A 26,378-nucleotide genomic window follows, 5' to 3' on the forward strand; every position below is an offset into this window, starting at 1 on the left:
TGGGCTCTGGGAGAAGCAGGGAAGGGGGAGAAATTGAGTGCCCCCTGGAAGGGGCCACGGAGGACTGAAGTAGCTCATGAAGCCCTTGTGCACCTATCTGACTCTGACCAGCAGTACCCAACACAGCTGCATGAACACCCGAGGATGCCGAGACGAGAACCCACAGCCAGCTCTCGGGCAGTCCCTCTGAACACTCTGGTGAAACATCCCAAAGAAAATGCAGCTCAGCTCACATAAACATTCCACTAAAGACAGTGCCATCTGGGCGAGGCATAAACTCTGGCCCCTCCTCTTTCCCTTGGGCCAAAAGCTGAAAAAGAACCCAGAGATGGTGGGGTGGGAAATGCCAGAACTTGTGAAATGCAAGACAGGCAGCTGAGCCAGTCAAGGCACTAAAACAGTGAGTTATTCCCAATCAAATGACACCCCTCCTGCCCCCACCCCAAAGGCCACGCAGGTCTCTCTGGATCCAGACCAAAAACTCTGAGTCACTTTTGCCACAAAGAGGAAAAAAGGAGAAGGCAGACATGATGTGTACCCTTCAGCGCTCTATTTTGGGATTTTAAAGATCCAATTTCTTTCGTTTCAAAGGGTGGGTTTTTGGAGGGCTCTGCATAACCCTAGCACCCTGCGCACGGCGAGACGGCGTGGAGACGGGCCTCTGTCGGTGACCTGGGGAGAGGCAGGGCCCCTTTGGCAGATCAACAGATCGCATCATCCAGGAACAAGGAGCCCGTTCTTGTGTGGAGCCACTCGGGGCCGGCTCTCACATGATGGAAGCATGTGGGCTGACCCAGCCTGACTCACCTCTCTCTGGAGGCAGCCCCGCGCTCATTCACTCATTCATTTATTCGTTCATTCAGCCGACAGCCTCTCAGGGCAGGGCTGTGAAGCTGAAAGTTGTTCTCAGAAGACTGACCGACCACACATGCCCTGGGTGGAGAATCAGGTACCTCTCCGGATGGACGGTGACATCCGAGATTATCACTGTCCCACAATTTACTGAAGATGTGGGGTTTTGAAAAACTGGTGAATCGGGATTTTTCAGCCTCAGCACGATTGACTGAGGTTGGTTTAGGGGCCAGCTCATTCTCTGTGGAGCTTCCCTGGTCGGGGCTCAGCTGGTAAAGAATCCACCTGTAATACAGGAGACCCCAGTTCAATTCCTGGGTCGGGAAGAGCCACAGGAGAAGGGATAGGCTAACCATTCCAGTATTCTTGGGGTTCCCTGGTGACTCAGCTGGTAAAGAATCCGCCTGAAATGTGGGAGACCTGGGTTCGATTCCTGGGTTGGGTAGACCCCCCGAGAAGGGAACAGGTACCCACTCCAGTATTCTGGCCTGGAGAATCCCATGGACAGAGGAGCCTGGCAGGCTACAGTCCACCAGGTCACAAAGAGTCAGACACGACTGAGCAACTTTCACTTTTTCAGTCTGGGTGCAGGGATGGGGGGTGGGGCACGCGGGCGGAACTGTCCTGCGCATTATGAAGGTTTAGCGGCATCTCTGGCTCCACCCACAAGATGCTCCCCTGCCCAAGTCAGTTGTGATGACCAAAAATAGTCTCCGGACACTGTCAAATGCCCTCTGAGAACAAAATCACCCCTCTGGGATCATCCATCCTAGACCTTTCCTGCCCTCTCATCAGGAAGCATCCTCCATGGACCCCTCCCAAAGCCCTGTTCTTAGCTCTCCGGTGTCCTAGGATAGCGGTAGTGGTAAAGAACCTGCCTGCCAGTGCAGCAGAGGTAAGAGACGCAGGTTCAAGCCCTCGGTCGGGAAGATCCCCTGGACTAGGAAATGGCAACCTCTTCCAGTATTCTTGCCTGGAGAATATCACAGACAGAGGAGCCTGGCGGGCTACAGTCCGTGGGGTCGCAGAGTCAGACACAACGAACTGACATCCAGTAGCACTCTCTAGGCCTCAGGCTATGGAAAACCAGATAATACAGGAAGGACTCACGTCTCTCAAAAATTTTAAATTGTATTATAAAGGCAGTGTTATAATGTCTTTCTTCAAGGTCATCTGTTGGGGCAGAGACCACTTGCTCTCCACCCATTATCCCTTTCCCCTTCCTCAGTAACAGAATCTCTGTTACCTCAGGTGGCAACAAGCCCATCTGAGACCCACACCTCCCAGCCCCTTTGCAGATTCATGCAGCCACATTACTAGGTATGAGTCAATGAGATGTAAACAAAAGTGTGGAGAGGATTTGCACAAAGGTTCCTGAGAGGAAGCTAACTGGGGAGAGGGCCCCTTTCGTCCTGCCTTCTTTCTTCCTGGAAGTGTGCTGCTTGGGATACGGATGCGACGCAGCAGCTCCAACAATCATCTTGGACTGTGAGGCGACCCTGAGCAGAACAGGAAGGCAGGAGGAGCCTGGATGCCTGATAACTTCCTAGTATTTTGGAGGACCTATCTCTAGACTGTCCCCATAAGAAAACAAGCTTCTGAGTGTTTGAAGCAGCTATTTGGGGTTTCCGGCAGATGTAACCTAAGCCTAATTGAAAGACCCACCGTCCCACCATCCTACCATTTCCTCCACACCTTCACGTCCCCCTCGACTGCCTTTCAATGGGAATAAGATGACCATTCTTAGGTGAACCTCAATTTAAAAAATACTCAAGGTTCAAAGAGTAGACATTTTGGTGCACAAGGCTTCATAAAAATTGATTTGTCTTAAGAGCCAGTACTGAAGTCAATCTGAAAGAAAGTGCCACAGACAGAAAGTCAAAAGATCCAACCGCTCAGAAACCTTTCAGGCAATAACACTCCAGTCTGCTCGCCCTCTTAGGCACAATTGGAATGAGTGTCTAGAGAGGCTGTCTGTCTGACACACACGGGGGTGACGATGGTGTGCGCTAGAAATAAAATCGCTGCTTACTTTCTGTCTGGTTTCCGAATTGCTTTTTCCTGGTTGAAAGGTGCCAGGCCTGGCAGTTTTCTAAAAATTAAAAACTCAAGTCAACAAATATTTGTTGAGCACTCTCTATTCACACACAAACAAAAAAAGCCAGTCTAGGGAAAATTTGTATAATGGGGGATGCTATAATTAATCATCATCCTAATAACAACAGAAGCACCTAATGATGTCCCGAGTGCTCGTTACATACTGGGCATTGTTCAGCAGCTATCAGCCCATCCAGGCCTCGTGGCTACCCTGTGGGGCAGACACTGTTATTTTATGAGGGAGCTGAGGCGCAGAGAGGTTAGGCAGTTTGTTCAAAGTCACACAGTCAGGAAGGGAGAAGCCAGGGTTCCAAGCACACGGGTCTGCGTCCAAGGTCCACCCTTCTGACCCTAGTATGATACTCTGCTCCTGCTGCCTCAGAGCCGGGGAGACCCACAGCGGCCACACAATGTCCCCAGACCTCGCTCACTCTCTGGCCGTGTTCCTAAGCTGTTACTGGGCCGCTAGTTACCTAATCTTTCTCTTTTACAATGTAACTTGCATTTTTACTTGTAGAAACATTTTAAAATACATTTTACATCTTTTGCATAATATGTAGCTATACAAATATTTATAGAAGGCTGCCGTCGCTCAGTCCCTAAGTTGTGTCGGACTCTTTGCCACCCCATGGACTGCAGCATGCCAGGCTCCCCTGTCCTTCACTATCTCCTGGAGTTTGCTCATTCTGTATGTACACCATAAACAGTTATACAAACTATTATGTATAAGAATAAATAAACCAAAAGGTTATCTTGTACAATACAGAGAACAGAGCCAATATTTTATAATAACTATACGTGGAATATAACCTTTAAAAATTATGAATCACTATGCTGTATACCTATAAAGTATATAACATTGTACCTCAAATATATCTCAATTTTAAAATGTTAAAAAAGAATTAATAAACTCAAGTTAAAGCTACTAGAAATATCTGGATATACAATAACGCTCTTCAAAACTCTCCAGTAGAAAATGCTGACAGAATGTTGATAGTTGTTAAGTGATAAGTAGGTAGGGGGTTCATCATACCATTCTCTCTCATTTAATATATATTTCAAATTTTCCACAATTAAAAATTTTTAAAGAATAAAAATTAATTCAACTTTATGTCTCTACCACAAATAGGGAATCAGGATCATCAGTCAGCAATCAAAGGTACACATAAATGCACAGAAAAATAAAGGTGCCAAGAAAACAATTATAAATGTTTTTCTAAAATGCTGATTAAATACCACAGAATTCATTGACTAGGAAGCCCCAGGGAACCCCAGTTTGAAGAACACTAACTGACGTAGAAGTCCATCAGAGGCAGTGCTGGGGAAAGCACAGGCAGACCTGGGAGCCAGGCGATCATCAGGGGACTGGCTAAAGATCTACCTTGATCAGCGCCGGACACAGGAAAGGCTCAGCAAACCTTTTGCTCAAGGAGCTGAGAAGCTCTGCAAGAAGAAAAGGTACCGCTGCCCTGCCTGTGTGCCAGCAGAGGGGTCCCGTGTGCAGAGAAGGAAGTGGAAAAAGAAAACCCACCAAGGCGTAAAACTGACACGTGTTCCTGGAACCAAAAGCGGCCATGTTTTCAGGGAGCCGTGGGACAGCCTGCCCGTCCTCCTTATTCTGTGTGTGCGCCTGTGGGGTCCCCAGAGCTGGGCTAAGTGGTTGACAACCCGCTCTCCATGGGGAAAAGCTCAGTTTGTAGGGTTTGCTGATTTTCATGTTGTAAATATTCCCACCATGGTTGATTTCAGTTGGCAAAGAATCCACCTGCAATATGGGAGACCCCACTTCAATTCCTGGGTCGGAAAGATCCCCTGGAGAAGGGATAGGCTACCCACTCCAATATTCTGGGGCTTCCCTGGCGGCCTCAGCTGGTAAAGAATCCGCCAGCAATGTGGGATACCTGGGTTCGATCCCTGGGTTGGGAAGATCCCCTGGAGAAGGGAAAGGCTACCCACTCCAGTATTCTGACCTGGAGAATTCCATGGAATCGCAGAGAGTCCGACACGACTGAGCGACTTTCACTTATGGAAAGTTACCGGGTTTGGGAAGGGATGTTCAGTGGTGGACCCTACAGATGATTTCCACTGTAGGGAAACATTGGATATAAATAACCTCAGAGGCACAGATTATAGGAAAACATAGCAGAATCCTGAAAACTTCACAGTAGACTCCCATAAACTAGTAGAAACCAGCAGGGGCACCCCCTGGGTAGACACGGGTCTCTACACACATCTGTGAACATGCATACCTGCTCGGGCATCCATCTATCCACTTCTCACTCTTGTCCCACTGATGGGGGGCAAGCACACAGGCCCCGCCCCTCTCTCCAGGAAAGACCTAAGGATCTCTCTAGGTCTGGCCCCATCTCCCCGTGGCCCACCCCTCACACACAGCTCCGGAAACGTCCCTCGGCCGGATCCTGGGCCCCCGAAGCTCCGGGCTCCTTCTCACCCAGCAGGAGCCTGGTCTTTCAATCCGATCACACACATCTTCCTGTCTAGACAAGGCCGCTGGCTGCCAGGGCCCGGAGTGAATGAATTCACAGCCCTCCGCACCCTGGCACCGCCGGGCGCTGGCGGAGCTCCGTGGGGCTAACCCCAGGAGCCCAGGGACCCCCACTTGGACCCAGCACAGCCCTCCCCTCCAGGCTTGTCCAGGAGCCGCAGCAGAGACTCCGGCCACAGCCGGGGGTGGGTTCTCATGAGCGCGGCCGGGCGGGTGGCGTGCCACCCCCAGAGAACCGGGCGCCGGCACCACCAAGAGCCATCCGTCATCCTCGCGCTGAAAAGTGGGAAAACAAACAACAAAACCCCGACCCCGCCTCATTTAATGTGAACCAAATACAAAAGCCACAGGAGAAAGGCTTTCCTCTTTGCGCTTCCCTTTTCCGGCCCAGAAACACCAACAGGCCAAGATAAGGGCGGCGTGGGCCGCCCCCTGGATGGTTTCAAAGGGTTGGCACCCACCCACCCCCAGGCCCACTCCCATGGCTAATGGCCTCCCCCGCCCGCCGGAGCCCTGGGGGCAGGGGGGGGACGGAGAGCAGGGGAGGCGGCCGAGGCCTCACGCCAGGGGCTTGGAAGCGGTTTAAGGCTCGAGCTGCAAAAGGGAGGAAGCGCCGCCTGTCAAGAGGCGTGATAAAGCATCTCCTTATCGGGAACTTTCCTTTTAACTGCATCCAGCCAGCGCCGGGGCTGGGCCCCTGTCAAGGCCGAGCGCCTTCCTTTCATGTCGCCCCGTGTCCTCCGGTCACTGCCGTGTCCGCGGGCCCACGGAGTCGGAGCATTGCGTGCTGGCGTCCTCAGTTTGGGGCCAGCATCTCTGAGAGGCCAGGGTGCTGAGCCTGCAAGCCTGGGTGTCTGGTGGACCATGTGGCGTTTGCAAAGTCACCCAAAGCTTCTGGGCCCTGGATTTGTCATCAGGAAACCAGAAGAAGGGATTTCAAAGCAGTGGAAGCCAGCGGTGTAGACCGGGGGCGGGGTTGGGAGCTGGCAGACCCAAGCTCGAGTCTTGGCTGCTGAACTCGCTGGCTGGTAACCTGGGACAAGCCACTCAGACCCTCTAAAAACGTGTCTGCGTGTGTAAAATGGAAACAGTGCCTGCCTATTCCATAGACTCGTGAAGAGGAAATGAGTTGTTACACACGGGCAACTTACAACCACGTCGGCACATAGTAAGGGCTCAATGCACGTTAGCCACCCTCTTCCCTGTGTTTTCACAGGGCTGTTGTGGACACGGGATGAGGTTTAGTGGCATCATGTCATGTCTGAATAATGGGAAATTAATGATGTACCAGAGAAATCGCTTCAGTCTCGCAGACCATTCCGCTCACCTTCCCACTCTGGGGTGACGCCCCAGATGGACCGGTGACGCCTCTCTCGCAGGAGGAGAGATCCTCCCATTATGGCTCTGGACGCAAGCCAGCTCCTCCATCCCAGGCAGCTCTGCAGAAAGAGCCGCCTGGTCCAACACCCTGAGAAGACCCAGCCGAGAGGTCAGCGTGCGGAGGCAGCACCGAGTCCAGCTCAGTCCCCGCACAGCCCCTTCGTCCGTGCTGACGTTGGCACCAGGATGCTCTCCTACCAGGATGGGCAGAAAGACCCAGCAAAGTGCCTGGCCCGGAACCCAGCGTCTCTGACCGTCAGCTTTCTCAGGCCCCATCTGTGTCTCAGGTCTGACACTCACTGGGGCTACAGAGCACCACCCTGTCTGTACAAGGGTAGAAACAGACGCCCACCTCGGGTGTGCTCACTGCCTCGGGGATTAAATAATACACGCAAAGAGGTTTAGAACAGCACCCGGCACATAGTGAGTGCTCCATAAATGTCTGCGTTACCATCACCCATTTCAAGCCTTTCTCTAAGGCAGCTCAGGGTCATCACTCACTCATTTGGCTCATGAGTCCTTAGAACAGAGAGGAAGGGGTGGGGCCCACGCTGCCGCCCAGGCCAAGCCTGGCACCGGGCACTGTGACACCCCCAGACGGTAGCTCAGAGAGGTGAAGTAAGCCGCCCAAGGCACCCAGCTCGGAAGGGTTACAGCTGGGAACCAAAGGCCAGTCCAGAGGCTTCCCCAGCCAGCTGCTCTTCTGCTACAGCGGCTCCTCCCATTTCCTCTTTGTTGAAAAATCCTTTTACTTTCAAGTGGAAATGCAGCACACACCAGCGATTCCCTTCCACTTCACTCTGCAGAGATTTGTTATTTCAGGCCCCAGAGCCCTTTCCTTTGCTACCATTTTCAGACCTCTGCTCGTTCCGGCGGCAGCCCACCCTAGCCAAGAGCTGAACACCGCTCGGCCTGTGTTCAGAGACTGGGGACGGTGAGGGGTGAGGGGCTGGAACTCGGCTGCCAGCGGAGAGGCCCCCCGGGGCCCCCACCCCCGGTCCCCTCACAGCAAGGGCGAGATTCTCACCTCCCTAGACAGGGAGGCGAGAGGCCGAGAAGCCAGAGTTTGCCAAGAAGGGCTTCTGGAAAGAAAGGGAAATGAAGTCTGTTGTAAGAAGGAAACACTCTCCCTCCTCAAGGACTAGCGAGGCCTGGGAGGCTGCCCGGACGCCCAAGTCCTCTGTTCACGGAGAGAGACAATGAGCGAGAAGACGGCCACTCGGCTGGACCGAACGCAACTGCGAACGGGGGTGCCCACCGCCCGCAAGTGTGCCACGCGGGGACAGGAGGCTGCACGGGGACCCGAATGCACCCAGCGGGAGGGTCACAACTGGGGCCCACCAGCAAATTCAGAGGCTTCCCCAGCCTCCTGTCCAGGCACTGGGGTCTCGGAGCTGACCCCCCAGCAGGCAGAACGAGCCCCCGCCCAAGTCTGCAGGGCCAGAACCCCAGCCACCCCAAAGCCTCCTTTCTGATGGGGCTTTGAGTGTGCCTCTCATACGCCGCTCAAAGCGAATGCAGCTTCTCCATCATTTCAGGGGCGAGCAGAGACAAATCCCACCTTCAACGCCCAAGATGAAGCTGGGGGCTGGGTCAGTACCACAGGGCGTGTGGGTCCTGCCGGGTTCAGCCTCATCCGGTTCTGAGCTGGGATTTCCTTTGCTCACTGGCAGAGTGCAGATAAAGCCTGCAGCCCTTGTTTTTAGCAAGCATGGAATTTGGAGGGGCCAAGGGAAGCAAACTGGCTCCCTGTCTTCAATCTGTGGGGTCCAATTCCATTTCTTTCCATTACTTTCTGAGCTTGAAATCCATGATAAACACACTCATCCCTGCTCCCACGTGCAGGAACTCATATCAACCATGCTGGCCAGGCTGACACCCCAGTGTGTCACCTGATAATGAATTTAATTCACATCTCCGTTATCCTTCCTTGATCTCCATGAAAAATCTGTGCAAAAGAACAGACCCCAACCCCTCGCTACTGAAATGAAGGACAACACTGTCATTAACTTTACAATTCAAAGTCTCACTTCTATCTATATATTTTTTTAAAAAGACTTTGGGTAAATCCAAAGTCCTTTCCCCCTGACTATTCATGGAAGGACTGATGCTGAAGCTCCAAAAATTTGGCCACCTATGCTTGGAGCTGACTCACTGGAAAAGACCCTGATGCTGGGAAAGATTGAGGGCAGGAGGAAAAGGGGACGACAGAGGATGAGATGGTTGGATGGCATCACTGGACATGGGTTTGAGCAAGCTCCAGGAGATGAAGGACAGGGGAGCCTGGTGTGCTGCAGTCCATGGGGTTGCAAAAAGTCGGACACGACTGAGGGATTGAACAACAACAAAAATGCTTAGACATGAAAGTCAGTGAGACCTGGGAACTTCTTTCCAAGCATTTCCCACAACCAGTAACAAATCCCTACCCAGGGTTACCATCAAGGCGCCCAGAGGAACCAGGGAAGGACTTGAACAAACACACTAGACGTGGTTACAACTGGGGGCCCCGGGAGCCCAGCTCTGACCTCAACGGAGGGCAGCCCCCCAACCCCTGGGCACTCTTAACACAGAGAACACGGGCCCAGTGTTGCCAGATCTTCTGATTATTAACACCAGCCAGAGATCCAACCTTTTAAGAGAAATCTCCGAATTTGTAAGAGTTGGTAAGTGGTGTCAACTTGATGTCCTGAGCTGCTAAAGCCATCCGCGGACAGACCCGGGCTTAGAGCTCCGAGACCGTGGGCCGTCAGTTCTGCAGGCTTTCTAGGCTGTTCCTGAAGCCTGGAACATTCTTCCCTCACATCTCTCAACACCCCGCTCAAATGTCACCTCCTCCCAGAAGCTGCCCCAGATTTTCTGAGTAGAGTGAGTCGTTCAACCCAGACCCTCACCACCTCCTCCCTCTAGTACATCCATATCTGCTTTATCCTTATCTCCATAAAAAGAACAATAATAATAATAACTAACCTCTATGGGACTCATTCTACCGGGTGCTCTGCTTAATGCTTCTCCGTTGTCATCTCTTTTCCGAGTACCGTCACCATTCCACTTTAGCCACAGAGAGGTTAAGTCACTTGCCCAGAGTCACACAGCCAGTAACTGGCAGAGTCAGGGTACAAACCCAGGGCACCAGGCTCTGTCCCTCCCCCTGCTATTAACTCTGCATTAACCACCTCCCTCAGACCTCCCATATTCCCAAGTCCAGTTCTCCCAGCAGACTGAGCACTCCCTGAAGGCAGAGACTGATTCTCTCTCCACCCTGGGTGCAGAGCTGACACGCGATCAATATTTGCCGACTGAATGAGGGATGCAGCCCAACCTGACCTCCTAGAAACCCCTGGAAGGTTCTGAGGGCGGGTGTTAGGGTGTCGTCCCCTAAGACGTACGTTGTTCTCAGCAGCTAGCTGGGGGTGGGCAGATGGGCCCAAGAGGTAAGGAAACCCCCCCTCCCTGACTGAAGAGTGTTACTCCTGTCCCAGCCCTGAGAGGGGACTCGGGTCTGACCACAGGGCAAGACCCGCAGCCCAGTCCCCAGCGAGTCACAGCCTCCCCAAGCACACCTGGCACCTGGCGACGCACCTTCCGAGGCTGTGCCTCTGCCCGAGGACAGCGCGACAAACTCGCCCCCAACCTCATCCCCCACTGGGGATCGAATGTCAAGGAGTGATTCTGCTTCCCCAATAAGAGACACAAGTCCACCAAAAAATTAAACACACACCAGCAAAATGCGTAGGAGCAGGACACGGGGGTGCGGGCCCAGCGGGAAGGGTACACGGACTCTCTGGACACACCCCGGCAGCTCCCTGTCTGATCCCCTTTCTGCACAACCAGCCCTTGGTAGAGACGCCTGGCTGAGCCCGAAACCGCCGCTACCCCGAGCCCAGGAGCCCACATTCGACGCCGCCCGCAATGGGCATCCACGCCAAGTTCCCTGCAGCTCCTTCCACCCGCCTGGACCCCTCCCCCTGCAGGGCAGGCTGAGGAGGGGTCATCGGAACAGGAAGATGACGGGGTGAGAGCTGGGAGGCGGCCTGCATGGACAGGGCCCTCGAGGCACAGTGAACAAGCCTGCTGCCTTGTTCCGAGCCGGAGCCCAGGAGGCCCGATCCTAGCACAGCCCTGAAAGCATGCGTTCAAAGTTAAAGTTAGACTCACGCAAAGCTGCAGCCCCTAGGGGAACTTGGGCTCCACACAATCCTCTCTTTGACTAAAAACCACAAGGAAACACCCACGGCATACTTCTCGATTAAAAAAGGAAAGTGAAAAATAAGGTTCTTCTTCTTCTTTTTCATTATAAAACTAACTTGTGCCCATTCCATCAAGTCCGCACTTCTGTTAGCCTCTGGGGAGCCCAAGTCACGCTGGGCAGAGAGGCCAGGGGCGGCGGAAGCCTGGGCACGTCCCAGTGCTCTGAATTGGCCCTTCTTCATCGTTGTCACTTCCTTCCTCCACTTCCTTCAGCAGAGCCACCGAGGGGCCGCCCGGGCCAGCACCCCCGCCCCCCAGGCACCGTCTGTCCATGGGGCCAAGGCGAACTGGGGCTCCCCAAGGCTTCTGAGGGCCAGCGGGGACGGTCCCTCAACTGACGCCTGTGCACATTAGGTGCCTCTGAGCGACAGGCACGGTGCCCAGGCCTGGGATGGAGCCGTAATGCAGGGTGGGCGGGTGGGTAAGCTGGAGGGAGGGGTGGAAGGAGAGGAGGAAGGGAGACTATCTCGGGCTACGAAAACAACACCCGAAGAGAAAGGGAGCAGATGGCAGAGGAAAAAAAGAAAGTGAGGTCACTCGGTTGTGTCCGACTCTTTGCAACCCCATGGACTGTAGCCTACCAGGCTCCTCCAACCATGGGATTCTCCAGACAAGATTAATGGAGTAGACTGCCATTGCTTTCTCCAGGGGATCTTCCCTACCCAGAGACTGAACTGAGGTCTCCCGCCTTGCAGGCAGAGGCTTTACCCTCTGAGCCACCCGGGGTGGCAAAGGACGAGGGCAGCTATTTTGACAGAGAAATCAAGGAAAGCTTCTTTGTGGTATCCATTAAAGTGAGACTTGAGTGAAGCAGAGATGAGGGCCGTGTGGACATCTGGGAACGTGAAGAGCACGTGCAGAGGCCCTGAGGCAGGATGCTGAGGGCCGCCAGGACGGTCAGTGAGCGTGGCAGGCGTCGGGACGAGCAGAGAGGCAGGCAGGGACCGGGGGACACAGGGCCCCGCAGTCCACAGTAAGGAGTCCGTGTGATCAGGGCGGGAGGGGACACAGCAGGATTCAGAACCAGGGAGGGCTGCGGACCCATCCACGTCTCAGACAGACCCTCTGGCCGCTGTGTGGGGAGCAGACTGGGTGAGGGGCACACGCGGGGGGAGGGACACCAGTAAGGAAGCCGTAGTGCCACCCAGACAAGGGGGGCATGAGAGCCCAGAGGGCAGGGGCGGTGATGAGCATGGTGGGGCCAGGGGCACTGAAGTGCCAGCATCACCCTCCCTGGCACAGACACACAGGCCCATGACGGATGCCGACAGGCAAGCAGGGTGCCGAGAGACGCGCACAAGGAGAGAAGGATCAGAAATCTGAAACAGTTCCACGTCCTCTCGGCATAAGGCTTACCCTGGGCAAGCCACACGTTTCTTGGGGGCTCAGCTTTCTCATTATAGTACCCAATTCGTAGGGGAACTATGGGTAAGGCAAGGTGATACTTAGTGCCTGGCGTGTTGTACATATTTGATAAAAAATACATTCCCAAGTTCTGCTTTTAACACTCCGAGTGGTAGCTCTGCTGATTTAGTCACTGAATAAACTTTATAATTCATATCATCTCTCTGAGCCTCCATCTGATAAATGTAAACCAATGATGATTGTACCCTCCTCAAGCACTTGGTGTGAGATGGAATGAGACATTAGCTGAGCAAAAAGTCTGGCCCTTGGTAAAACAGCAGCTGAGGCTCTCACTAAAATGGTAGCTGAGGCCCTCAGTAAAATGGGACCTGAGGCCCTCAGTGAGACAGTAACTAAACCTCTCAGTAAAATGGCATGAAGCCAACACACCAGTCATTCAGCTAGATGATTTCTAAGTCTCCTTCTAGCTCAAGGATCCCCAAACTCTAAACCAGTCAGCTTCAAGTCCATGAATGAGTCAACTCTGGAGGTAGGAAATGATGCAAGTGATGCAGGCCGAGGTGACGAGAAGCTGGAACTCCCACCTCAAAGTGAAGAGAACTAAATGCAGGCGTTTCTACTCAGGTGACACCTATTGATCTGAGTCACAGGCTCATGTAAGTGTAGGGGTGGGAGGGTGCTTACAGAGCAGCACCCCCTGTTTCAGAACCAAGGCCCTACCGCTCAGAGAGGAGAAGTGTGAGGCTGGGGCTGCACAGTCAGGCCCGGGCAGAGGTGGAAGCTGATGAGGCTCCGTGCCGGCTGGTGAGAGAGCAGGAAGGACAAAGCACCAGAAACCCCATGGCGAGAAAGAAAGGCCTGGAGAAGGGAGGCCTTTCAGACGAGCAGAACTGCCCTTCTTGCCACCAAGAGGTAAAGTCAAATGTCTAAAGGAGCAGGTAATATATCAATGAGCTAAGCAGCCGGTGCAAAGGCTGATGAATGTGCCTAACCTACAGATACTCACACTCAGATTTTTCCTCTTTTTAAGAATTATATCACCAGGGCCATCGCTAAGTTGCCTGGCATTTTTGTACAAATTAGGAAAAGACACCTCTCTGCACCCTTAGAAGGCATGTGTCAGGACACTGTCTTGATAAATATGCCGATGTGAACAGGCGGCCTCGTGAGAGGCAGCAGCCTCGAGCAGGGCACAGCCTGCGCAACTGCACCCAATGACACACAGAAGGCTCCCTGGGCTGCGACGGGGGCCTCGTTCTACATTCCATGGCCATATAGCAGGCACTCAGATGCCACAGCAAAGGTCATGGGGGCAAAAAATCATGTTCACTATTAACACTTAATCCCTAGTCAGAACCCACCTCTGAACTAGTGTCCAAAGTGGACACCAAGAAGGCTGCTGCCTTGGGGCCTTTGCGCTCACCGTTCCCTTCCTACAGCACTTTCCCTCAAGACAGCGACACAACGTATTCTCTCCCTGACGCGAAAATCTGGTTAAATCTCACCTCTTCAGAAAGTTCTTCCCTAGACAGCATCCTCACCAACTCACAACGGTCTTCCATCCCCCATCCTGCCTCATTTTTCTCCTTCTTGCTTTTTTTCCACTAGATTTATTGTTTGCTGTGTGTCTCGCTTCATCAGAACACCGACTCTGTGAGAACACAGGATTTTGTCTGTTTTGTTCACTAATCTATCCCCATCTCTAGTCAGCAAACTTTTCCTGAAAGGATATGAATCACCAGGGGATCTTATACAAGGCAGGTTCCAACTTGGCAGACTGTGGAGAAACCTGGGACTCTGCATTTTGAACAAGCCCCCAGGTTCAGTTCAGTTCAGTCGCTCAGTCGTGTCCGACTCTTTGCGACCCCATGAATCACAGCACACCAGGCCTCCCTGTCCATCACCAACTCCCGGAGTTCACCCAAACTCATGCCCATTGAGTCGCTGATGCCATCCAGCCATCTCATCCTCTGTCATCCCCTTCTCCTCCTGCCCCCAATCCCTCCCAGCATCAGAGTCTTTTCCAATGAGTCAACTCTCTGCATGAGGTGGCCAATGTACTGGAGTTTCAGCTTTAGCATCATTCCTTCCAAAGAAATCCCAGGGCTGATCTCCTTCAGAATGGACTGGTTGGATCTCCTTGCAGGCCAAGGGACTCTCAAGAGTCTTCTCCAACACCACAGTTCAAAAGCATCAATTCTTCGGCACTCAGCCTTCTTCACAGTCCAACTCTCACATCCATACATGACCACAGGAAAAACCATAGCCTTGACTAGACGGACCTTTGTTGGCAAAGTGATGTCTCTGCTTTTGAATATGTCTGTGCTATTGGTCCATGGACTGAACTGAGGGGGAGACTCCAGCACGGAGCCTGGCAGGTGGTGAAAGCACCATCAATGTTTGTTGGATAAATAAGAGAGAAGCAGGAAAACCACTCAATCCTACTCCAGGCTTTTCTCGCTACTTTTTAATCACACCATCCTGCCCCCAATGATACCATCATGGCTTTTATCGTCAATGTAACATTTTTGGATGGAGAGAGAAAGGATACAGGCATAGATGTGGGCTACAGCCAGTGTAGGCTGATGGATTCTTTTACATCACTATACCTGCTGCTGCTAAGTCGCTCCAGTCGTGTCCGACTCTGTGCGACCCCATAGACGGCAGCCCACCAGGCTCCCCCGTCCCTGGGATTCTCCTAGGGACAGGTAAAGCCAAGGCTTAACAAACCTTTACTTGAGGCAGCTTCCAAAACTATTCATTAGGGCAGTAGTTACAGTTTTACAATAAATGTCAAATTAGGGAGATGGAATTCCCTTAACAGCAACCTAATTTTGAATGAGAGAGTTCCATTTGGTTAAGTAAATGATGCCAAGAAGATCCACTCAGCTCTACTTACTACGTGGAAAATCAAAATGTGATGCCTTTTTAAGCTCCACAGTAATAATGGCCTTGATCGTTTATTGGCAATTTTAAATATGCAGGGCATTCTGCTGAGCCTTTATAAATTACACCACCAGTAATGAAGGCGATGACCAGAATGCACCCAACCACAAGGACAGACACAAACCGCCCCTGAAGGCCTCGAGAAGCTGGTGACGCTGGAGCTTCAGGCAGACGGCGCCCCCGCCCCGAGGGTCTGAGGAGGGAGGTAAGTCTCGGCCTGTGCATCTCTTGTATCTTTCGAATTCTGCATCATGTGAATGCGCTTCCTTCCCCAAAAGTAAGTGGTACAGGAAACCAGAGCTGGCTGTACTCAGCACTGTCTCACAGACTCATCGCCTCTAGATCCTAAAAGAGAAGTAACATGCTGTCCAACGCGCCGTGAGGGACCCTGAGGCCCCAGCGGTCAGCTGATCCTTGTTCACAGACATGCCAACTAGTGTGAGGAGAACAACTCAGGGTGGGCAGGAGCCCAGGTGCGGGCAAGGGCGACGGGCAGCACGAGACTAAGCGCCCTAGCAAGGGGAAGTCTGTCTTGATGTTCAAATAGACGGGAGTTATTTCCTGATTCTTTTTCCCCCAAATACCTAGGCAACAACAGAAGCCCCTAGGAGCAAGCTGGAAAATTACCTCAGGATCATCCGCGATTCCTAAGGGGGCAGGCTTTGGAGCTGGAGCCTCTAGGCTCAGGTCAAGGCTGACCCACTTCCTTAACCTCTCCGTGCCCTCAGGTGTTCCTGGAAATCATGGCAGCATTGCATCCACTCACACACGGAAGGCACACAAAGCAGCTCCCAACCTTAGCTATTTTCCCCGGAAATCATGAAAATAAACACAGACTCAGTAAAGGAAGGGGGCAGGGCAGGAGCTGGGTGCCATGAGCTTACATGTGCAAGCGTGGGGAAAACACCAAAGCAAGGAGATTCGTTCTCTCCAGGTGACAAGGGGGCTGTCTGCTTCCTGTTTTATATACTTTTCAAATGCTGAATACATACTAAGATAAGAAAAATAGAACAAAAATTACATATATATGATCACACATTACACATACCTGATGCACATAAACACACACATATACATACAGTATATGTGTTTATACATTTATATTAAAATATTACATATATGTACACACACACACACACACACACACACACACACACACAAACTTTTCCAAACCTGAGTCAGAATGTTCAGAATCAGCCAAAAGCAGTGAGCCTGAGGACCATACACAACAGGGGAAACAGTCTGGCCAAGGAGCCCTACAGGTATGCTTTTAAATTCAGCTCCAGGGCTTCCGTGGTGGTCCAGCGGTTAAGAATCCACTTGCCAGTGCAGAGGACACAGGTTCGATCCCCGGTCTAGTCAGATGCCACATGCCGCAGGGCAACTAAGCCTGTGCCACAACCACTGAGCCTGCGTGCCCTAGAACCTGTGCTCGGCAACGAGAGAAGCCCCCTTAGTGAGAAGCCCATGCCCCGCAACTAGACAGGAGCCCCTGCTCATCGCAACTAAGACCCAGCACAGCCACAGATAAACTTCAGTATAAATTCAGCCCCGCCACGTCTCAGCTATGCAACCCTGAGCGAGTCCTCTGACCTCACCCGAGGCACCTGCCAGCAAATGATGGGCACACATGTCATCATATCATCAGTATTGCGTCCGTGCCCGTCTCAGCGCCAGGTTGACAGCATGAAACCAGACTTCCACGCGGGAAAAAAAGGCTCCCTTCTGTATCCTAACAGGATGGTCCAGAGGAAGACAAATAACAACAGGGATCAGGGATGCTGTGCACACGGGGAGCGCTTGGTGCACGCCAGGCCCCGTCCTATGCGTTTTTCCATCTTAAGTCATTTATCTTTGCAAAAACCCTAGGAAGTAGGCATTGGTATCGCCCTCTCTGCTAAGGGGTGTGACCTTGAGCCTCAGTTTCCTCATCTGTAAATGGGGTTAATAGTGCCTCCTGCAGGTGGCACACAGGGGAAGCTTGGTCAGAGTCACTAGTGACCGTCTGCTCCCTGGGGAAGGCACTCAGCGCCCCCGAGCTTTGCTCACAGAGCAGAGATAGCATGCCTGCCTGAGCCCCTCCATGCAACACGCCTGTCACATAGTAAGCGCTCAATAAACAGACACGATTATGGGCAGAACCAGCCGACAGTTCTGGGAGGCTCAGATCAGGCAGCCCTAACCTCCATGCTGTCTCCCAGGATTCAGAGGATGGTTCTTCTTTCAAAAGGCAGCACAGGCCAGTGGTTCAGTGCGGGTTCTGCCTGTACACCTCCTGTGTCCACGTCAGAAACACCACTCACCGGCTGGGTGACATCAGCCAAGTCTACCCTCTCTGTGTTCCAGTGCCCTTGTCTGTAAAACGAGTCTTCCTACCACCCACACTCCACGGCGTGGCTACAAAGATTTAAGCAGCTCACTCGAAGGAGAGTCCCCAGAAGATGCTGAGCACATGTAGCCGCTATTGTTCAATCCCCGTGCCTGGCCCTTAACAGGGACCCGCGGATTTGTTTATGAACAAGTGAAGCTTCCTCTCTATGTTCCCACTGGTTGCCAGACGCGCTACGAGCACTGTTCTCTTTCTGGAACAGCTCTTCCTTCAAGATCCTAGAGCCTCCGTTCTCTGCTTACCCTCCGGGCGAGGGGTGGGTGAAGTCTGGTGCTCACCCATGGTCATTTCCATTGTCCGGTGAGCACCTCATGCTTCCCTCGGTGTTTCCGGCGTGCAGTCAGGCGAGCACACTGCACCATCCAACCCCGCGCCGCGCGGCCCCGCCCCGCCCCCGTGCAGGCCCCGCCCCCAGGACCCTCAGTTCCCCGCCCCCGCCCCCCCCACGGCTCACCTTGAAGGCCAGCACCTGTCTCCCTGCTTTCACAAGGCCTACGTGAGCACTCCAGCCCCAGCCAAGGTCACCCAGGGGGGCTACATCTGGCCCACAGTCTGTACTCTTCTATTAAAAAAAAAATTTTTTTTTAATTAGTGGCCAGTGTTACTATCAAAAGAGTGGTATGTAGACAAAGGCAGGGCAGTGAGGACGGCCCCTCCTAAAGCTGGCCTCGGCATCCCCACCCCAGCCCACCCCACCCTCACCTTTAAAGGAAAAGGCCGGGTCAAGCCAGCCCCAGACTGTCGCCCCCCTCTGAAAAGAGGAGCATCACAGTGGAGGGGGCAGGCCTGCTCAACCCTCGGGACTCCAGCCTTCCCCAAGACTGCGGCCACACCGTGCCTCCTGCCTGTGACCCGTGTCTCAAAAAAAAAAAAATTCTGATTAGCCTGAACACAGCAAGAACCCGACCACCTCTCAGGCCTCCCACCCCGCAGTGCCAGTCTGGCCACCGCCTGTGTCGCCTGGACCAGGCGTCTGGTCGAGCCTCCCGCGTCTCGCTGCTCCTCTCCCAGCCCCCCGAAGTCAGTCCTCAGATGCAGCCAGAGGGATCCCGCCGAGACCCGGTGTTCCCGGCCCCCACCTTCCGACGCATGAGTCTGCAGAGCCCAAGGCCCGAGTCTGCGCATCCTCTGGGCCCCGCCCTCTCCTCGCGGGTCTTGACTCAGCCTGCCCTCCCCACGCCTCCTCTCTGCCCCCAGGCCGCACCCAGCGTGGCCCTGGCCCCCCCGGAGCACTCATCCCCAGAAACCTGCACCTTCCGGTCTCCGGGCTCAGATGCTAGCTTCTCAGGAAGGCCTATCCGACCATGCCCACTTCCCCTCCCCCACCCCGGCAGGTTTTCCCACAGCACTTATCACCTTCCAACACACTACTGAATTTTCCTATTTATTAGATGTATTGTTTGTCTCACTGCAGCCAGAAAAGTCAACGCCATGGGGGCAGGAATTTGTCTCTGTTTCGGTCACGGCCGTATTCCCAGCGCCTGGAACGGGGCCGGGCACCTGGAAGGTGCGTAGTGATGAACTCCGAGCCAAGGAAGGAGCAAGATGAGCCCCCGGTGATCAGCGCACATGCCCCTCCCCTGAAGCTGGAGCGTCGTTTCCCGCTCTCTTCCTTCCCCAGAAGGTTTGATGGAACCTCTGTCAAGCAAACGCAGCAGCCCTGATCGAGACCAATTAGCCTCAGCAAGTCCCGCTTCCGTTTCCCCAGCCAGCCTCACGGAGCACAGAGTTTTATGAGTCGACAGAAGCCAACACGCCCAGCCGATTGCCAGAGAAGTGAGGCTCCTTGTCACGACTCCAGTTTCGCCTGGTAAGGAGGAAACCCCATCTGGCTTCTTTCTCCCCTGTCTCAGATGTAATTTAAAGTGAGTCGCAGCAAGGACGAAAGCCCAAATCCAAGAGGATGAAAATCACTGTCCTGTCATCTGTTTACAAGAGGAAAGCTTGGGGACTTGACTGGCCTCCTCTGGGCCGGGAAGGCGGCAACTGGGACAGGTGCGGCCGGCCTCCCGGTTTTCTCCCTGCGAAGCTCGGTCCTGCTACCCAGGACGAAGCTGGGATCAGGTTTCTGCATCTGCCAGGAATTTCTCCTAAAGGAGCTGCCCATGTTGTTTCCAGATGTCTGAACATCTGTCGGAAAGAATCAGGAGTATTGTCTTTGGAGGTGTGTAGTGTGCTTAAACAGCCTTGGATTTTGATTACTTTCTAACAAAAAGGATGGCTTTCCAATCCTTCTTTCAGTTGAAAACACGTCCCAGAGAGTGGTGAAAATAACATTTATCGAAAGCCCCCACACAAGGATGGATGAAGAAACTAACCGAGTGTCCTCTAGGGGAATTTCTAATGCAGGATTAAGGTGAAAGGGTCTGGAAGCAGGCAGGAAAAGGGTAAGTGACAATGGCATTATACAGGCAGCTCTCAACTGGGCTATTATGAGCTCCCATCAGCTAAAGAGCCAGGGAAACACTTAAAGCCCAACCTTACAAAGCTGCCTTTGAATGCCAGTTTTGTCCATCCCAGGACCACTGCTTCCTGCCCTGAAATAGAATGAGGAAATGATGGCCAGGTTCCACCAAAAGGCATGTGGCTCTTTCAAGGTGAATTGAGTGGTTCCCTTTCTCTGATCCCTACAGGTCAAAGTCAGGTCAAAGAGCTCAGATACCCAGACTCCTCAGAAAGAACCATAACCTATTCTTTCCTCAGAAAGAACCATAAACCGGCTCTAGTTCCATGGGATTTAGAGCTTTCTAGGTGAAACTTCCTGGAGAAGGCAATGGCAACCCACTCCAGTACGCCTGCCTGGAAAATCCCCATGGACCGAGGAGCCTGGTGGGCTGCAGTCCATGGGGTCGCTAAGAGTTGGACACGACTGAGCGACTTCACTTTCACTTTTCACTTTCATGCATTGGAGAAGGAAATGGCAACCCACTCCAGCGTTCTTGCCTGGAGAATCCCAGGGACGATGGGCTGCCCTCTCTGGGGTCGCACAGAGTCAGACACAACTGAAGCAACTTAGCAGCAGCAGCAGGTGAAACTTCCAGGTTCATACACCCAACCACAGACTTGCCATCATTGCCTGGATGCCTTGCAAGCCCTTCCTAATTCCCTCACCCCACAATGAACTTGTAATCTTCCCCTAAGAAAATGACTTTCACCCCAAGTCTTCCGGAGTGGCAGATGATACTTCCCCTCCACCCACGGCTAAGCCAGCACTGAGTCCTGAACCTCACACCATGGAACCCATTCTCTCCCCTCCCAATGCCACCTCCCCATCCTCACCACCTTGGCCTTCCACCTGGCACTGCCATAGCCTGTCAAATTTGCCTCCCTGCTTCCTCCCTTAGAGGAACCCACTCCTTAGAGGGAAGCCCAAGCGATCCCAAAGTATTCAATCAGAATCACCTTCCTTCCCTGCTCAAAACTCGCCACTCCCTTCCCCTTGCCCTGAAATAAAACCCTAGTTCCTCATCTTGGCTTATGAGTCCTGCCATCACCCTCCAGGCTAGTCAAGTGATACTGGCCTTCCTTCGGGTCCTCAGAAGTTCTTCCCTGCCTCAGGACCTTTGCATGTGCTGTGTCCTGTACACGGAACACTCCCCCCACCCACCACACCAAAAGAGAAAGAGAGGATGGGCAATACTCCTCTCTTTGCTGGCTCAATCACCTGCTCCAGGCCCCAGGTGATAAGTCACCTCCATAGAGAGATCCTCCGTCTAACGCAGATCATCCAAGTAGTGGTTGCTTGGCACAGCTCGTTCCGTCTCAGCAGTCACCCCCAACTTGCACATCCAGCAGATGAACTCCCAATCAGCTGTCAGTCTACCTTGGAGTCCAGGTATAATCCCAGACGGCCTCATCTGGCCTGCCTGACCCACCCACATCTCAGCGACAGTCACACCAAACCATCCTGGTCTGCTTGGCACATCCTGCCCACCCCCTCGAGTTCCACCAGGGCACAGACCTCATCCATCTCACACCCATCAGTACTTTACCAGCGCCTGGCGCACTGCCTGGCACACAGAAGGTCCTTGACAAAATATTCACCGAGCGAATGAGTCATGAGATCTGAAAAGCATTTAAAGTTTGGAGCAGACTTTCTTCCCAGACCAACTGACATTCAAGAGAAAGAAAAGACAAAAGAAAAAAAAACAAACAGCTGAACATGGCATATGCTTAAGATTTGCAATTATATATTTAAAGAAAGAGAAAGAAATGGTCATGTACTCATTTTATTTTCATATAAAGAGGCGCATAAAACCACTAGGCATACAGAAAAAGTGAAGGTTTACAGTGTGGCAAATAAAGAGAAGGGTGGGAGCCAGTCACTGAGAGGGAGAAGAGAGCCAGGGCACAGCACAGAAATAGACACAGATGGAGAGAGGCAGAGATCAGGGGAGAAACCGGCAGGGTGTGAAGCAGGGCTCTTCTGGGACTGGAAGGGCAATCCTCCAGGCTTTGACAGAGGTTTCCACACCTCCTTAAAGGTTGAGAGTCCTTGTCTTCTTAAAGCCCCCTCTTTTTGTCATTTTTCAAAGAGGGTTTTTTTTTTTTTTTTTTAATGACTTCCTATGCTAAAACAAATCAGGGGTTAGCACATTTCATTTTGAAGAAAACCCAACTTATTCAAATGATTTAAAAAAAAAAAAAGGCTTCACTTTGTGTCTTTTGAGGATATGGCTATAAATTTTTTAAGTCATACATTGGGTTTTCAAAGTAATGAACCAGAGGAGGGGCAGAGGGCCTTCCCTGGCGGCGCAGGGGCTCCACTGTGGGAGGCGGGGCGGGGGCACAAGTTTGATCCCTGGTTGGGGAACTTATGCTCCTGCGTGTTGCATGTGCAGCCAAAAAAAAAAGAAGAAAAAAGATGGATCCTGGGGAGCTGCTGGAAGGAGAAGCGTGAATGCCAGGCACAGCGTAGAGGACATCTTCAGAACTGCATCTGCAGTCTACTTCCTTTTCTGGAACTTTCCATGGCCCCAGCCCTTGATGAATGGGTGAGCAGAGCCTTGCACTGCACATGGTCTGACCTCTCTGGCCAAGCTAACTGGACAGTGGGTGGCACCCTTCCTAATCAGAGCCAATTAGGATCTCCCTAAAGGTCAGGATTTGGACTCCAACGAGCTGGTGAGGGACTAAAATTAAGACAGCATAGAAAATCTGACAGGCAGGAGGTGCGGGCATCTTTCCACCAGGTCTTCTCTGTCTGCTGAGAATGAGGAGGCAGGGAAAGTTGGTCTGCAGAGAGATGTGGAAGATGAGAAAAGCTGTCTAGCAGGCAAAGCCAGACACCAGAGTCCAAATTCTAAGTCCACCATTCGAGAGCTATGACCTTGAGTAAGGCCCTTGACATCTCCTTGACCTAACTGTAACTACTTCCTTGGGCTTTTCTGAGGATTAAATAAATTTAGCTTAACACAGATCTCACTTGCAAAGGGTCTGACATGAGATACGTGCTCGCTAAGTGTTAACTATTATTTGCATCATCTTGCTAAACTGTGAGTTCATGGGGGTGAGGGTTTCTGGCTGTTTTGTTCATACCATATCCCAGAGTCTAGAACCATGCCTGGGACAGAGCAGCACTCCACAAATGGTTGCTGAATAATCAGAGACCAAAGATGCCATGTAGCCCCTCGAGGACAGACACCATGGGCAGAGCCCCCCAACTCTTCTTGTTTCTTCCCTGCTTTGCCTGCACCAGGATGAAAGCCAAATCCTCCCCACTGGTTGGCCAGGCCACCCACGCCCTCCCCCGGCCCTTCATGGTCCAGTTACGTTGGCTTCCTCAAGTTCCTCTGCTGTAGTTTGCTTCCTTCTGCCCCCGGGCATTTGCACCTACTGTTCCCACCACGCATCCTCAGCCCTGGTCTCATCGTCAAGGAAATCTTACCAGGGAAACCTTCCCCTGTGTACACTGACCTCCATCTTATGCGCCCAGAGCCTCGTGCATGCTTCCTTCCTGCCACTCACCACAATTTGCAATGTTATTGTTTGCATGATTATTTAAGTCAGCAACTTTATACCCTCAGATCGTGAGCTCCATAGAGAAGAAGACCATAGCTTCTCTCTCAGTCTTTACTGAACCTCAGCATTAAGCAGATGGCAAAGGGCAGGTGCTCAGCAGATTCCTGCAGGACGTGTCTACCTGTTGACTGGATTGACTGAGCAGAGAAATAAATCTTGGACTCGTGACCACCAGCCCAGGTTCTTCTTGAGCTGAATCTCCTGACCTGATTATATGTAACTCCAGTAGGCTCCTCATACACACCCCCTTTGCTCACTGCCTTTCAATGAGTTTCTCTCTCGGTTACAACCAAAGGCTTTGACTCCAACATACCCTGCCACCACCTCCAGGCCAGGAGGTTCTCATCCTAGAGTACATAAGCCTCACCTGATAACGATATGAAGATTTTCTTTTCTAAAAATCAATTTTCAAGCATGATGGAGCAAATAATATGAGACCAGCCCTACCATCATAAACAATAAAATACAACAACAGTTGATAAGTCCACTGCTTTCGGGGTGGGCGGGTTGGTTAGAAGAGAACGGGCACACGGATATGTGAGGCTGAGCCCCTTCGCTGTCCGCCTGAAAGTACCATAACAGTGTTAACCGGCCACATTCCAATATAAAAGAAAAAGTTAAAACAATGCTGAATATATTTGAGATTGAAGGTCATGAAAGGATAAAGATGGCTGTGCCTTTTCAACCCAGGAAAAAATAAGCCAACTGCTTTCAGGCATTAGACAGCAGGCAGCATACGACTGTGGTCCATGAGGGAAAGGAGACACGCGAGGTGAACCCATGTCCCCTGCAGCCCTCTGCCTGGGGACACTCTCCCTCCCACGTGCAGAGCGTGGAGGTCAAACAGAACACAGAGGTCCTGCTGAGCAAGGGGTGGGGGCAGGGTTCAGAGACCCAGGCTGTGGAAGCAGCTAGAATCTGTGAGTAAAGCATCAGAGAGGGGGAAGGGGCTAGGGGGGTTCCCCAAGTCCGTGACCAAGGGCTGGGCTGAGTAATCACAGGGGAAATGTGCAGGGTTTATCAGAAAGAGGCAGCTACATGGTAAAAAGGGAAACAGAGAAGCTGGAGGTTCAGCAGAGCTGGAATATCAGAATTCTAGCCCATCCGAGAAGAGTGACCTCCCCAAAAAGCATCCGAAAAGACCAGGCCTTAAGAATGAGGTCATGCCTTGGAGTAAAGCCTACTGTGGACCCACCCTTACACAGTCTTAAACCAAGTCTGCAACACCCTGGCTGTCCAGAGGTGGAGAATCTGCCTTTCAACGAAGAAGACACAGGCTCGACCCCTGGTCTGGGCAGACCCCGTATGCCTTGGGGCAATTAGCCCATCCCATAGCTGCTGAGCCCACACTCGAGAACCCTGGAGCCCCAACTACTGGGCCCTCACGCCTCACCTAATGCAACCCACATGCCAGGGAACCCACACATCACCACAAGAGAAGCCACAGCAACGAGACACCCGAGCACTGCAACTCAAGAGTAGCCTCCGCTCTCTGCAACTGGAGAAAAAAGCCCGCACGCAGCAACGAAGGCCCAGTGTAGCCAAAAATAGATAAATAAACAAAAATTTTAAGTAAAAATTTAAAACCAAGCCTCAATTAGATCCACAAAAGAAGGACTTTACTGGCTAACCCTATGAAGTTGAAGGGTACGGGGAACACCTCGGGCTTTGCACAGGTCCCCCGTAACAAAGAGTAAAATCAAACCTATGAAAGTTCAAAGTGACTAGCCAGAAACTGAACTACCTTAAGAGGAAGACAATAAAATCAAGAGTCTCTACAACACCCAGCGCACATCCCCGTCCCAGTATCACCACACAGCCAGCAATTACTAGACGTGCAAAGAAAGAGGAAAACATGCCGTGCAGTAAACGAAAAGCAATGAATAGAAACAAATCCACCCAAACTTGTGATGTCAGATTTAGAAAAAACAATTAGCAGGGTTTAGAAGTTCCAACTAGTATCACTAAAGTCCTTAACCAGGTGCACACACTCAAAGCAACCTGTGGACATTTTAGGGCTTAAGGTCTGTACGTTTGGATTTCATCTGAATTGTACTCATACCCAGTACTCTTGCCTGGAAAATCCCATGGATGGAGGAGCCTGGTGGGCTGCTGTCTATGGGGTCGCTAAGAGTCAGACACGACTGAGCGACTTCACTTTCACTTTTCACTTTCCTGCATTGGAGAAGGAAATGGCAACCCACTCCAGTGTTCTTGCCTGGAGAATCCCAGGGATGGGGGAGCCTGGTGGCTGCTGTCTATGGGGTCGCACAGAGTCGGACACGACTGAAGCGACTTAGCAGCAGCAGCAGCAGTACTCATATCACACAGCTTCAGCAGATGCTCAAGAATCTGCATTTTTAACAACTACTCTCAAAGGTTCTGATGCACCATCAGATTCTTATCATAGAATATTTTGATAAGTATTTTGCCTTCACTTTATACTTTGCCCTCACTTTATACTTTTAAATTCTTTGCCTTCACTTTAAGGCAAATTAAAAAAAAAAGTTAAATTAATTTAAATGTATTAAAGGGCTGGTTAATTGAGTTGGCAGGTAAGTGCCAGTCATCAGT

General features: G+C 52.0%; 1 protein-coding gene across 5 annotated transcripts in view; it reads right to left on the reverse strand.

The window, feature by feature from the left end:
- Positions 1 to 26,378, reverse strand: part of NFATC2 (nuclear factor of activated T cells 2) — a 160,933-nt gene that overhangs the window by 91,497 nt on the left and 43,058 nt on the right. The window lies entirely within an intron of this gene.

Source organism: Bubalus kerabau, chromosome 13 (assembly GCF_029407905.1).
Source record: "Bubalus kerabau isolate K-KA32 ecotype Philippines breed swamp buffalo chromosome 13, PCC_UOA_SB_1v2, whole genome shotgun sequence".
Taxonomy (NCBI): Eukaryota; Metazoa; Chordata; class Mammalia; order Artiodactyla; family Bovidae; genus Bubalus; species Bubalus kerabau.